General features: G+C 36.6%; 1 long non-coding RNA gene across 2 annotated transcripts; it reads right to left on the bottom strand.

Annotated features, from left to right (window-relative positions):
• Positions 1-11,052: 11,052 nt before the first annotated feature.
• Positions 11,053-13,289, bottom strand: LOC147492781 (uncharacterized). 2 transcript variants are annotated; one of them, XR_015198471.1, is made up of 3 exons: positions 12,803-12,966; positions 11,844-12,687; positions 11,053-11,764 (listed from the first exon to the last, which is right to left on the bottom strand). It is a non-coding gene; the product is annotated as an uncharacterized LOC147492781 (long non-coding RNA). The 2 variants fall into 2 exon arrangements; XR_015198470.1 differs by having other exon boundaries at positions 11,844-13,289.
• Positions 13,290-15,321: the final 2,032 nt, after the last annotated feature.

Raw genomic sequence — 15,321 nt, 5'->3', positions numbered from 1 at the left:
GGCGGAAAGTGGTGACTACTTGTTGCATCCGACGAAGATGATTGACGGTTTTTCATGGTCTAAACCATGGTAAACAGGTAACAAACCGAAAATGTTTGGCGAATACTGAAAATCACCTACAATCGCATCGAGTTTAATGCAGGAAGCAGGTCCTTCCTGTAGGGCAGTATAGAAATCCGAAAGGGGTTTCTCGACTGTGAGATTTTCTTCACCATAATTAAAGGAGATAATGGAAACGGAGATGTTTGACGAGGTTGATTTACGGAGGAGGAACTATGCCTAGGAGATAACATAAACAAATTGTTTCTTGTATTTTCGACGATGATATGTAAGTTCTAATTCCTTATGTTTACCGACCGTAGTCTCATACAAATATGAATTTTAATTTAGTGCTCATAAGGAAACTAATAATGACCGGAGGTTTTAGAATTTAGGAAAGAGAGGAGTAGAAACACGCCTTCCTCGAAATGTTGCTAACTCGAAAGCGGGGAAGCTAGGATAACGCGTGAATATTCCAGCAGCCGTGTCACCGAGAGAATTGAGGGAGGTTGTTCGCGCTAAGACGCCCTTTAATTAGGCAACCTCAATTTTTTTCAAGTTTCCTAGGCAATCGATGGAATAGGATGATTTTATGATGGTGTATTATGCGAGGGGTGTTATTAAGATGATTTAGATGAAATTTTAATTACTATGATTTTTTAATTTTTTATTTTAATTTTAATTTTTTTTTTTTTTTTTTTTTTTTTTTTTTCGTAATTAGTGTATTATGGGGACGGATTACTTAAATATGCAATTAAAAACGATAGATGCCAAATTAGAAACTAACTAGCATATACTAGTTTACACGTAAAGTCTACCCATGCAAATCTATATTACCTATAATGCGGCTAACTATGTGTAAGTTATAATGAGCTAGGGGAATGTCGAGAACTAACTCATGCAATTGAATACCGCTGCGACGCGGAATTGATGTAACATACACATACAAAAATATTCTAAGCAGGTGGTTTGACGCTACGATATATCAAAATATATTCAATCATATTAATTGTGTTACGTGAATATGTGATGACGAACCACCTTTACATGCATAGAGTTCTCATGCCAACATACAAATATAATGAGGTAAAACAGGTTATAACAAATAATATCCTCGACAAAGTTTAAGGAGTTTAAGAGTTTGAAACCTAGCTAGGCCCCGCGATTCCTCGATAGCGATCGACTACTCCCAAGCTTATGCTTACTAGAAAAACAGACCAAAGAGCCCAAAAAGAGTAATCGAAAAGGAAAGTGGCTCAGACTGAAAACCGGAGTGTTGATACTCCGTGTTAGTTTCAAGGCTGCTTACTAATTCAGTCTCGTCCGAGACTCTTTTATCCGTTTAGTACTTCAAATTCCTACGAGTACTTTAGACTGCGTGCTAAAAAAACTTGGCTCACAGATATTTGTTAGTAGAAAAAAATATGGTAAATAGTTAGTATTGTAACAATGTAAAATGGAAATTAAAAAAGATGAGGAGGTAAGGGAGGGTTTTATGGATGTATTCCAGCTTTTACGCGTTAAGTCCAGAGTCCTTCTGCGGTGCAGCCCATTTGATAAAACGCGTTCTTTACACACGCTTATTGGTTTTCGCCATTTATTTTCTTAAGTCCGAGGTCCATAGTCCAAAGTCCAAATTCCAACGTCCGTCCTCAGATAGTCGTGACGCTTTAGTCAAGTTACCTTACTCACGGGTTTGGTAGGATAGGTCGAGTAAGGGATCGCCCAAACCTTAGGGCTCGGATAGGTTCACAACCGAAATTACAACTTTAAGTGAGTAGGATTTTTAGGTTTCTTTTTAGTTGGTTTTAATTAAAATAACGGTAATGCAAATAAAATAAATTACTACGGCGATTATATGTAGGTAAACAAAATGTAGAGAAACAGGGAGAGAGTTAATCATGCTCATGCAAGAATCATTTTTAACAGTTTTATTACTAAATCACTACATCTCTAATTCGCCTCGCTTTGAGACGACGCCGAAAGTATTGATCCCTAGTGCATGCCCACATCTCTAGGTCGATTTCACTAGCATAAGGAGTTTCGATAATACCTCATCTCGGTATATTATTTCAGCTCCCGCACAAGTTCACATCACCGGATGAATTGGAGAGTCGTTCGACACTGTTAGAAGTCGCTACGATATTTTTAGATCGCTACGACCGTTTCGAGCATCATCACTCCAACTTTGTACAGTCTCACCATTTTGGGACCGGATGTTAATTCTATGCCTAATTCCTAAGTAGTGATTCTAGAATATTAACGAAGTCAATCCGATTTTTCATCATCGAAGCAAAGATAACCCTCCTCGGGGTTAGCTCATCATCATAGAAGGAATAATAAAACTTGTCAGATACATTAAGTAAATAAATGCAGACGTAAATTAAACAAGAAAAGAAATGATCAAGTATTAAGGGTAAAATAACTTATCGTATTAAGCTCAAATAAATAAAATTGGCGGAAGGTAAGTAATCAAGAAAAAGAAAACTAAACGTGTAGCTAAAGCATTAATATGTCGAAGGAAGATATATGAAGGCCACCCCTCATATTTATAGGCATCATAGGATGACTATCCGTGGATCGATTTAATTTGCTTTTGGCCTTATGCTAATTGAATGGTTCAAAACTTTGAGAATCAAAGTTTTGTTTTAACCGCTTTTAACTTTTCGCCTTTTGCCGCTTTTAAGTTTTGTTTGTTAGCTAATTTCAATTCAAACCACCCGGTTTGAATTGGTACGTCTTCTTCTTTCTTGCCGATGGTATCAATTTGAAACCATCATTTGCCACCGCCTATGCCGACTCATCATGCCTTCGGGGCCCACGGAGTAGTGTCCACTTGGTGTCCAATGGCGGCGGCCCGATTTTGGCATTTTTACGACTTTTGTCCTTATACAGAAGTTCGCCGCCGGTCGCTATGGCAACTTCACTAGCCAACGCCGGCACCTAGATTTATCCGATTTAAGCTTCGGAAGTTTCCTCGCCTTTTATATGTGGGCGGCCCCGCGACCGGTTCTCGTTCTTTTGGAAACTTCGCCTCTAGTCGCTTTTTGTTGGGCTTCACGGAATTGAGTGGGAATTCCAAATATTCCCAGATTCTTGTACTTGGCGACTTCACTAGCCAACGCCGGCGACGTAGATTTATCCGATTTGAGCTTCGGAAGTTTCCTGCTTCTTTATATGTGGGCCCGTTCCGCACTGGTTCTGTTCTTTTGGAAACTTCGGCTTCACGGGGTCGAGTGGGAAACTCCAAGTATTCCCGTATTCCTGTACTTTGATGCATGTTTTATCACTATATTCATTTTAATTGCGGAAACCTGCAAAAGTACGAAAATATAATTATTACATGATTATTAAACACATAATTGACCAAAATGTTATGTCTCTCGGGGTTTAATATTACAGTTTTGGGTACTTATCACAAAGCGGAAAGAGATATTCGAGTCGAGGATGGGATCTAAGCAATTACAGTTCAAACTGTGCTTCAGGTGTCGGACTTGGGAAAAAAGGAAAAGGATACTTGAGACCGAGGTGAAAATCGAGAGTATTCAAAACCAGATAAGAGGAGATCTCAGGCTAACTATGCAAGAGCGGAGTCTCAATACCCACCTAAAAGGAGATTTAAGATAACATTAAAAGAAGAGTTAGATCCCAAGAACTATGTTGCTATCAACACGACACCTGAGGATATATTGAGAAGTGTTGGAAAAGAAGATTATGCGCGGTATCTGATAAACGGTAAAACAAATAGTTTTACCCACACATAAGCAACGAAACTCAAACGCAAGTAAAACTAAAACTGATTTCTGCTATGTTATCAAAGTTTTCTACTCTCGATGCTATTGCAATATAGTTGGAATAGAAAGTTCATTCCACTCGTAGTTCTTTAGAATTCATTGTTAACTACGATTATCAGTTCTACCAAAGTTAATGAGAGTAACGATGGAAAATTATACTAATCAAGATGCGATAATTCAAAATACGGAAATACTAATTTGACTATATGATAATGACTTAGGGGAATTTGATTCCACCTTAACTCGATTTAATTTACTAACAAAAAATTGTCGTAATCCGAATTGCAATACTTCCGCATAACAGTTGGGTGTTTCTAATCCCTAATTGTTCATTGTTCATGGTAATCTCTACCAACTAACAACTAGCATGTGAAGCAATCAAACCCATTCTCATAGAGAATTAATTACTTTCTAAAATGGAATAGAATATTACGAACTATTTTACGCTAACAACAATCAAGTTTTCATCAAGGCTTCTTCAAACCCCTATAATGGAGGTTTTAGCCTTGAATCATCATACTATCATTTATATATAAACAATAACAAATATAACAACTCATTATTGAATAAATGATTAAACTTTATAATCTAATTTAACATTAGTCTAAGGTTCAAAATGGATTAAACCGAATTTAAAACTAATTTAGAACTAAGATTATGAATACTAATTATCAAATTAAAACAAACTAATTATGAATTTAAGACAACTAAATCTAAATAAGAATTGAATCAATAAACTAAATTGAAATGAAAAACTAATATTTTATTATAAAACTAAATCTAATTCTAAATAATAATCTACTTTGTTCTAAAACTAATTAATTGAATGTAAAACTAGATCTAAAACCAGTTCTTGGATAATGGCTAACTAAAAAACTAGATGCTTAAGAGTTAAGTCTTGTGTCTTCAAATGGAGGAGACAAGATTCACTTTTTCGTGCATGGGCTGAGGAGCCATGTTTTGGGCCGAAAAATCGAGCCCAAAACCCAATTTCTTCATCCCACAGAGGGGTTTTCAGCTAGATTTAACTTCAATAGCTTTTTCATCCACTTTTACTCCTCTGATTGGATCAAGTCTTAGACCATTAGAAAAATCGTTCCGAGCCGGTCGTTTTGACATAAGGTAGGCCCAATTCCGAGGTCTGAGTCCAAAAATACGGCTTCCGAAAGTTCTGCTGACTTTTGTGCACTATTTCTACCCGCGTTGATTTTGACTTTTTAGCTTTGACCAGGCTTTAAATGGGCTTTTCCTCCTTGGATCTTGGCCTTTAATCATAAAACTTCTTAACAACCAACCTTTTCTCTATTATCTCGCAAAAAGGGCGCATTTCTGCACATATTCGACTCCAATGCCTGAAATACATAAGAACACGATAACAGTACTAACTCTTAGTTATTAATCACATAATTGGTCTAAAAGTAATATAGTTAAGGGGTTAAAACTACAGTTTTGGGCTCTTATCAGTATCCGCAATTCACTCATGAAGAATTGCCAGATAAGCCCTATTGCCAGTTTCACAAAATTAAGAATCATGAAATAAACAAGTGTCTGCAATTGCTAAGAGAGATTAATAGATTAATGAAAGATAGATTGCTGCGACAATTTAGAGCTGATGCTCGACCAGAAGTCATGACCACGATACATGAAAAGCCACTAGGAGTCATCAATATGATTTATAAAGGGGTGATACCTCAGAAGAAGATTATCTGAGACAAAATCAGAAAAATATCAACAGTAAGGGAGGTTCTAGAGGTTAATATAGAGCCCATACCGGTAAATCTAAATCTGATGTCAACCGGTATCCCAGGAGCAATAATGTTTGTTCCAGAGGATTTATCGAAGGTTATGTTGCCTCATGACAACACGTTGTTAATCACGTTGCGCATTTTAGTATATGATGTACAAAAAATCTTAGTAGACTGTGGTAGTTCCATGAATATTCTATTCTGGAAAGTGTTCACCAGCATCTGTCTCAATGAGACTCATTTAAAAGTGCCACAGTTCAGCTTATATGGTTTTAACGGAAGCTCCACCAAACCAGCTGGGGAGATCAAGTTGCCCGTCATAATGGGACCACAAACAGTGATAACCAAATTCGTGGTTATCAAACATTATTCCGATCATAACACAATAACTGGTAGAAAGTGGATTCATGATATGAGAGCAGTTCCAAGTACGTTCTACCAAGTGATTCGATTCCCAACGACTTATGGGTTACATGAGATAAGAGGGGACCAATTTGAGTCAGAAAAATGTAATTTTGTCACAGTTAAGGGTATGATGAAGGAAAAGAAGCAAGACATTAGGGCGTCTTGGAAAGCTCTAGTTAGCAGTTACAGAAAACTTTACCTGCCGATACTGATATGCAGCAGACACAGGAGCAGGTAAAGTTCACACAAGAGTTAAAACAAAATGAAGTGTGGGAAAGAAAAACAATAAAAGTAATGGAAAAGGTTAATATTGGCACAGGAGAGAATGATCATCATACATTCATCGGTACAAAACTACCTTTGACCATAAGAGATGATTTGATGGTTTTCTTAAAAGAAAACTATGATGTTTTTGCGTGGTCGATGGCGGATCTCACCGCTATCGACCCATCTATTTGCTCACATAAGCTGAATATGGAGAAAAGGTAATACCCGTCCATTAAAAGCATCGAAAAGTAAGACCAATGTATGAAAAAGCGGTGCAAGCAGAAATCAAGAAGATGTTGAATAATGACATAATTAAGGAGGTAGACTATTCTAACTGGGTGCGTGGCCAACATCGTGGTGGTACCTAAAAAGAATGGTAAAGTGCGAATATGTGTTGACTTTACCGATGTAAATAAAAAATGCCCCAAAGATCACTATCCGATGCCAAGGATAGATGAACTGGTTGATCGAACAGCGGGATTCAAATTAATTAGCTTTTGCGATGGATACTCAGGATATTTTCAAATTCTAATGGCCATTATAGACCAACTCAAAATGGCATTCGTCGTGGACGGAGGCATATATTGCTTTATTAGAATGCCTTTTGGTTTAAAGAATGCGGGAGTTACTTATCAGAGGCTAGTTGAAAAGATGTTCGAAAAGCTCATTAAACGAATCATCGAAGTGTATATCGACGATATGGTGATAAAATCTAAGAAAGCTGCAGACCACGTGAAAGATCTCGATACCGTCTTTCGGGTACTGAGGGAATTTAACATGAAGCTTAACCCAGAGAAGTGTACTTTTTGGGTCAACTTAGGAAAATTCTTGGGATATATTGTAACCAAAAGGGTATCGATGCTAATCCAGATCAGATACGAGCAATTCAGCAGATGCCATCACCAAAAACAAGGAAACAGATACAAAGGTTAACGGGAAGAATAACTGCTCTAAATAGATTCATTTCCCGAACATCAAATCAATGTAAGCCACTTTTCAAGTTGCTTAAGAAAAATACAGTATTCTATTGGAATGAGGAATGTGAAAAGGCATTTTCTAAGTTAAAGAAATATTTACAAGAAATGCCCACTCTTACGAAACTAGATGAGGGAGAAAACTTACTTCTCTATTTGGCCGTATCAAAATTTGCCATAAGTTTCGTATTGGTGAAAGTAGAAAAGGGTGTCGAAAGGCCATTATATTTTCAAAGCAAGACAATGCTGGAGGCACAAACAAGATATTTAATGCTTAAAAAATATGCTCTTGCACTTTTGTTCTTTTCTCAAAGGCTAAAACCTTATTTTCAAGCACATTCTGTGATCGTTATGACAAATCTTCCACTTAAACAGACTCTAACCAAAACAGCTAAGTCAGGAAGAATGTTGAAGTGGTCGGTATTGATGAACGAATTCGGTGTCGAATGCCAAAACAGGGTATCGAAAAAAAGCCAAGTGCTGGCAGATTTCCTTGTAGATTTTCCATGTGAAGATGCAAATTGGGGAATATAAGAAGAAGAATTTTCTATGTTGCAAGAGCCTGAGGATATTATTGATGAAGATGATCCATGGGCTAGAACAAATGGTTGGAAACTGTTTGTTAATGGGTCGTCAGGAAGTAAGGGATGTGGCATCAGAGTTGTATTAGTCGCATCTGAAAACCAAAGGCTCAAAACAGCAATCACTTTGGGTTTCCATGCCTCTAACAATGAAGCAGAATATGAGGCATTGATAGCAAGCCTGGAAATGGCCAAATCTCTCAAAGTAAAAGACCTGCCAATCTTTAATGACTCACAGTTAGTCTTCAGCCAAATTAATGGAGGATATTCAACCAAATGTGAAAACATGGTGGATTACTTGAGTTTTATAAAAACCAAGCTGAGAGATTTTAATAAGATAAGGCTTCAACACCTCAACATAAATGAAAATAGGCATGGGCCGATGTTCTGGCCTATGTTGCAGCAATGTTAGAAAATACTGAAGGTTGCACCTTGTACATCGGAGTTCAACAGAAGCCAAGCATTGATATCGATGAATTAGAGGTTATGGAAATCGACACGCTGGGGGCATCATGGATGGAAGCATATATATCATTCTTATCCGATGGTAAATTACCTAAGGATAAAAACGAAGCAAGAAGGGTTAAGTCGGGCGCTCAAAGATATGTTCTACTTGATAATGAATTATATCGGAAAAATCTAGGAGGCCCGCATCTGAAATGTTTATCATCTGCAGACACGCATTCAATCATTGATGAGCTTCACAAAGGAGAATGTAGAAATCATTAAGCGGGAAGATCATTAGCAAATAAAATAACAAGGCAAGGTTATTTTTGGCCTAAAATGCGATGAGATTGTCTTCGATATGCTAAAAAGTGTATTCAACTCCAAATACATGGAAAAGCTATACATGTTAAGTTCCAGCTGAGGAGTTGCATTGCTATTGAATTTGTAGCCTTTTGCTCTGTGGGGCATGGATATTGTCGATCCTTTAGCATCGGGAAAAGTTAAAAGACGATTTATGCTGGCTGTCACAGACTACTTCACCAAATGGGTAGAAGCCATAGCGTTACAACACATAAAAGAGCAAGATGTAATCAATTTTCTCTTCGAAAGAGTAATTTGCCGATATGAATTGCCCTATGCCATCATATCAGATAACGGGCCACAGTTCAAAAGAGAAAAAGTAAAAGCTTTCTTGGAATCGAACAAGGTAAATCACTTCACATCTGCACCATATTACGCTCAAGGCAATGGCCAAGCAGAGGCAACGAACAAAACGATCATGGATAATATAAAAAAAAATTAAGCTGGAAGATAAGAAAAGTGTATGGGTCGATGAACTCAATAGTGTTCTCTGGGCTTACATAACAACACCACGAACTGCTACAGGAGAATCTCCTTTCACTCTAGCATATGGCATGGAAACAATAACTCCAGCAGAAATGGTGGTAAATACATCCAGAACCAAAAACTTGATGAATGGCCAGAATAACAATACAATGGTGGTAGAAGTACTCAACCTTGAAGAAAAACGAGATGAAGCCAGAATAAAGTTGGATACATATCATCGACAACTCAGAAAAACCTTCAGCGAGAAAGTAAGAGAAAGACATTTTCAAGAAAGCGATCTAGTTTTAAAGATGGTTACTCAAGCTACCAAGGAAAAAGGGGTTGACAAATTAGCAACTAGTTGGAAGGCCCTTATATCATTTATAAGGTTGGAATCAATGGAGTTTATTACTTAAAAATTGTTGAAAGTGTAATATTACCAAAGCCTCAAAATGTAAATAATTTGAAAGCATTTTATCAATAAAGAATAGTTTGATTCATTGTCATTGTATATGATTACAAGTAAATAAGTAATTCACTGGCAATAAAAAATTATATTTTTTCAATATCATCATGTATGTTCAAATTTTCCAAAATTATAATATTCATGCCAAAATATAAGTATACTGGTATCGGTGAAATATTATGCCAAAAACTCCTGGGATCAGCTCGAAGCAAAGAGCTCGATCCATCGATCCAAGAAATAAAAATCATCCTATCTCAGAAGCGTCAAGCTCGATCCAGGTCAAAGACAAAAAATCCTAGTGATGTGTATCGTCGAGATCCATACTAGGTAAATAAAGAAATCCCGTAAATAAAGGAAATCTCGTCGAGGCCGATCGATACCAAGGTAAATAAAGGAAATCCTAATGATGTGTATCGCCAAGATCCATACCGAAATCTATAATCACATAAATAAAGATACCAAATAAAGGAAATCCGGTGATACGTAAATAAAGGAAATCCTGGTGATGTGTATTGTTGAGATCCATACCAGGTAAATAAAGGAAATCCTGGTGATGTGTATCATCAAGATCCATACTAGGTAAATAAAGAAAATCCTGGTATCTGTAGTGTTGAGCTCGATACTAGGTAAATAAAGGAAATCCTGGTATCTGTAGCGCCGAGCTCGATACCAGGTAAAGAAAGCAATATCATGATGTTAGGAGCATTAATCAAATATCAGGCTCAGGGCAAAAATCCAGGTATTTTATATATTAAGTACCAATTGATACTATCTTTTTGTGATGGCAGTATCGAAATCCAAGTTTCTTGTTCAGATTAAAATATATTAAGTATCAAATTGATACTATCTTTTGTGATGGTAGTATCGAAATCCAAGTGTCTTTTTCAGATTAAAAAAATATGAAGTATCAAATTGATACTATCTTTTTTTTGGTAGTATCGAAATCCAAGTTTCTTTTTCAGATTAAAATATATTAAGTATCAAATTGATACTATCTTTTTTTTTTTGTGATGGTAGTATCGAAATCCAAGTTTTTTTTTAGATTAAAATATATTAAGTATCAAATTGATACTATCTTTTTTTTTTGTGATGGTAGTATCGAAATCTAAGTTTATTTTTCAGATTAAAAAATATTAAGTAACAAATTGATACTATCTTTTTGTGATGGTAGTATTGAAATCCAAGTGTTTTTTTTTCAGATTGAAATATATTAAGTATCAAATTGATACTATCTTTTTTGTGATGGTAGTATCGAAATCCAAGTTTATTTTTTCAGATTTAAAAATATATTAAGTATTAAATTGATACTATCTTTTTGTGATGGTAGTACCGAAACCCAAGTTTCTTTTTCAGATTAAAAAATATTAAGTATTAAATTGATACTATTTTTTGGTGATAGTGGTATTGAAATCAAAGGTTTCTTTTCTTGTTCACTAATATTAAGTACTATTTGAATTGGCAAGCAAATATATGGTATACAATAAAAACTCATATTTTCCAAGTCAACAATAATCAACAAAATAAAATTGGGCAAGAATGGATAAAAGTGATAAAAACTAGTATTATATTACAAAACCATATAAAAAATTGTTTATAACTATTACAATTTTTTTGCTAAATATTACTGTTTAGCTTGTTCATCCAAGGCAGCATTGACATCGGCCAGATCTTGGGCAGCTTGAAGCAGATCAGGATCATGGATAACATCCTCGTTTTCATTTGCCTTCACAGTTTCAGTCTTAGAAAGTTTCACAACTTCAACTACTTCATCACCAGTTTCTTCAGCCACAGTCTCAGTAGTATCTTCCTTACCATTACCAGAACCAAGGTGATATTTATCAATTAGTTCTTGAGGCAGATAAGGAGTGAAGCTTTTCATTACTTTCACACAAAATTCCATCTAATCCACCAATGTGTTACCCTCAGATTCATACTCAGAAATGAGTTTGTTTTTTTCTGCTTCAAACTCGGCCTCCATTTTCTTCATTTTCACTACATTTTCTTCTAGATCAGCCTTTATTTTCTTCAGTTTTTCATCCTTCTCTTTCACTACATTACATAAATCCCTCTTAGCTTTTTCCGCATCAGCAAGTTGGTTAGAGAGTTGACTAGTGTGTTTTCTCTCTCCATCAAGCGAATTCTTCAGAATGTCATTCTCTCACCTGAAAATACTAGTTGTGGCAGCATCGACTTTGAACTGGCTCACCACAACATCCCTCATCTAAAATCAGATAAATAACTTATTTAGAAATTTGCAAAGCCTTGTATAAATCATCAAGAGGAGAGGAAAGAATACTTACTTTTTCCATCGAATCACAAAAGATGTTGAAACGATCAAAATTGTTCAGCTTACTCATCACTGATCGATCTTTTGGAAGAATGGCAGTTGTGGCAAGAGTTCGGCTGAGCCCAAGTATCGGTTTTTCAGCAAAGAGAGAAGCATGGAGAGGGATTTTTTGGCCTTTCTCAAGAAGAAATTGAAGCTCAAAAGCAGTATGACCAACCATCGGAGGTCGTGATATCGGAGCAACCGAGGTGCGAGGAGGTGGAGCATTTTTCTCGGACTCGATCTCGGATAGTTTCTTTCTTTTTCTTCGATTCAAGTTAGAGTCGGAATGAGTTTCTTTTTCTCGAGAAGGAGCATTTGAGGATTCACCTCCAGTAGTTGGCTGAAAGGCATTCAGAAATCCTTGAAGATCGTAGTTTCTCCTAATTCTAGAAGTTATATATGTGTACAGTAGCGAATGGTGATCAAATACATCTTGCAAAAGAGCATAATTATAGAAATATGGGACTTCTTATTTGATTTTAGGGAAAATATCTTTAGTTATTACTAAGCCACTATCTACATAATCAAAATAACATTGAGACACATTCTGAGGCAGTTCCAAATTAAAGGTATTTCGAAAAGCACGAGAATAGCAAGGTTGTAAGGAACCTTGAGCTTGGGTCTTTGGTTTAGGGTCTCGACCTCAACCTTCAGCCTTTTTGAGCACACTACTTTTGAGAAGTATAAAGGAGGGAGATAGTTATCTACATCGTGCAAGGTGTGAGAAGCGGGATTCCCGTAGATATCGGCACTAGTCTTGACATCTACTTCTTATTTGGAGCATTTCAAAAGCTCTATCACTCTCGCTGAGTTTCCTGGCAGGTCGTAACACTAAGAACGTCAGAACAATTGGATTTATTAGATATGGAATTGGGAGACAGTGTAACGAATTGGATTTTTTTATCAAAAAGATGGTAAAGGTTAGTGTACCTCCAAGATTGAAAACTTGATGCACCAAGGGAGGCACCGTTTTGGCTTCGGCTGATTCCCATTGGCTGGAAACTATTATGGGATAGCGAGGCCACTGTCGGTCACTGTCTCAGTTTACCCTAATGATGCCCTTGATTAAGGTATTATTTCGTTTCTTGGGATAGAAATAGCTAGTGTATTTGTCGGGGCCAGTAGATTCTTTCATAGTACCCTCGACAAAGGTGTAGTGATTGAGAATATCAATCAACCTAATCCGTTTTGACTCGTACACGTCGGAGGTTAAATGGGCATTATAGAAATTACAGATATACATCAATCTCCAGAAGTTGCCCATGCCTTGGCCAGGAGAGATGTTCAAATGGTTAAGCATTTCGCGGTCGAGGCTGGTGAAGGGGAGTCGTAATCCTGCAGCTAATTGACCAACGATAATAATAATGGCATGAGGATTACCACTTTGGCACTTGGTCTCTTTTCTTGCCCCAGCATAGTGTCGAATATGGACAATATCGGGTAAATTATAAGCAGCTCGAACCAAAGTTAGGTTGAATCTTTTAGGAAAGTAAGGGTTTAACTCGTGGCTCCATACACTCGTGTCTTCGGTGAGTTCTCGTTCTGATTCTGAGGTCACCGTCTCGAAAGGATGACACGGCAACCCATTATCAACAAAGGTAATCTCCCATGGTTCTTCCGATACGCGTCTATTCGATGTCGATGCCGAGGTAGAGGTACTAACTCTTATCACAGATTCGGTATCTTCACTAGACATTTTGTTATCCCTAGAAAAAAGGAATTTTTCATTAAAATTATATCCTCTATCGGTACTACTATCACTATATTCGTTACGATCATATATTATATCATTTATTATACATGTATCGAAATTTTGAGGTGGTGGTGATGGAGTTCTAAGAGGTGGAATATGACGTCTTGTCATAAGGCCTCGGTTTCAAAGCTAAAAGTGCATCGAGGTAATTTGTCTAAAATTACCAAAAGTTTTTCTCCTAGCCATACTGAAACAAATAAAAAACATGGATTTCAAGAAAATCCTTTTTCAAGCCATCATAGTATCGAAAAATATAAACAGTGCATAACATTAAAACATAAAGTAAAAACCCTAGATCTAGTTTTTTCTAACTAGGCAGATAAATAGTATAAGAAGATGAACATGCATGATAAAAGTAATAAAGAAGACGAACAGATACGATAAAAATAAGAGTTTAAAGAGTTAAAATAGGAAGGTTTTTTGTTAAAATCTAACTTGTTTGCTTGAGTATGCAGAAGAAAAGAGAATCAATGCTTCGTTGAGAAACCTGGAGATAATAGCTCTGGGTGTTTGTTTGTTGTTTTTTGAGATTTTCTACAAAAGTGAAGAGAGAGAAAGTGCCAGCAAAGCTTTATACTCACGAGTTTGGGAGTCTTTTCAACTTCCAGACGCAACCGTTTCGTTTCCCCAAAAATTTGATTTGTTTTAAAGATATGGGTAATCATTTTCTTCTTGAAACATTCAATTTTCAAAGTGGGAAAGTTGAAAGTTTCGAGAGGGGGTGATGTCGTGGGAAAATATTGTCAGCTGATATTTCAACCCATTTATGCATAGTCAAAATATCGAGATATCGACATAAGGGTCGATATCTCTCTATATGTTGAAATGTTTTTTTTAAAGATAAGCTAGGGTTAGGCAGACCCTCACCTGTATTAATAATTAACCTCTTCTTACATAAATATTTCCCCTCGCATCTTCATTTACAATATTTTGTAGGACATGATCTATAGGAGGAACAAAATGTAAAGTGTTAAAGCTAATAGATTGATCTAAGCCTACAAGATAGTCTGCTGCTCTATTCACTTCTTTAAAAACATGTGGGAAGGATATGAAGTTGAATTCTTGCTTTTTTAACTCAATGGCAGCAAGCACATCTAGGCAGTACCAAGGAGGTTTCTTGAGTTTGTTAATTGCATTGATGGCTCTCAATGAGTCCGATTCCACTTCTACTTCTTTATAGCCTTCCTCAATACATCTATATATACACACTTCAATGGCCTTGAGCTCTTGGTATATCACCGAATGTAAACCCCCACTTCCAGTGAAACCAGTTAGTACCCGACCATTTCCATCTCTCATAACGCCCCCATGACCCGGTCCCTTGTTACTTAATGCACCGTCAGTGTTGGCCTTGATTCTGTCTCCTAGTGGTGGTGTCCAACAACAATCCACGTTGAGATGTTGCTTGTATTGAACCTCAATATTCAATCTTTGAAACAAGCTTCTGATTGAGGCCGTGTCTTTTACCTAAGGCTTTAAGACTTGCAAATATATTCTAATGTCTCTGAGCATCTTGTTGAAGACTACTAATGCCGATCTTGAAGTTTGTTGGAATTTACGAGCATTTCGTTCTTTCCAAATGTAATCCACTGATGCACAAACAAAAACCTTGTAAATCTCTCCCAGATCATCTATGTTACATAGTCGAATAATGGTTGACCATTCTCTGTTTGCATTGCTGCTGTCGATATATATT

This window comes from Coptis chinensis, chromosome 6 (assembly GCF_015680905.1).
Source record: "Coptis chinensis isolate HL-2020 chromosome 6, ASM1568090v1, whole genome shotgun sequence".
In the NCBI taxonomy this organism is placed as follows: domain Eukaryota; kingdom Viridiplantae; phylum Streptophyta; class Magnoliopsida; order Ranunculales; family Ranunculaceae; genus Coptis; species Coptis chinensis.
This window is presented reverse-complemented; position numbering and strand designations above follow the sequence as displayed.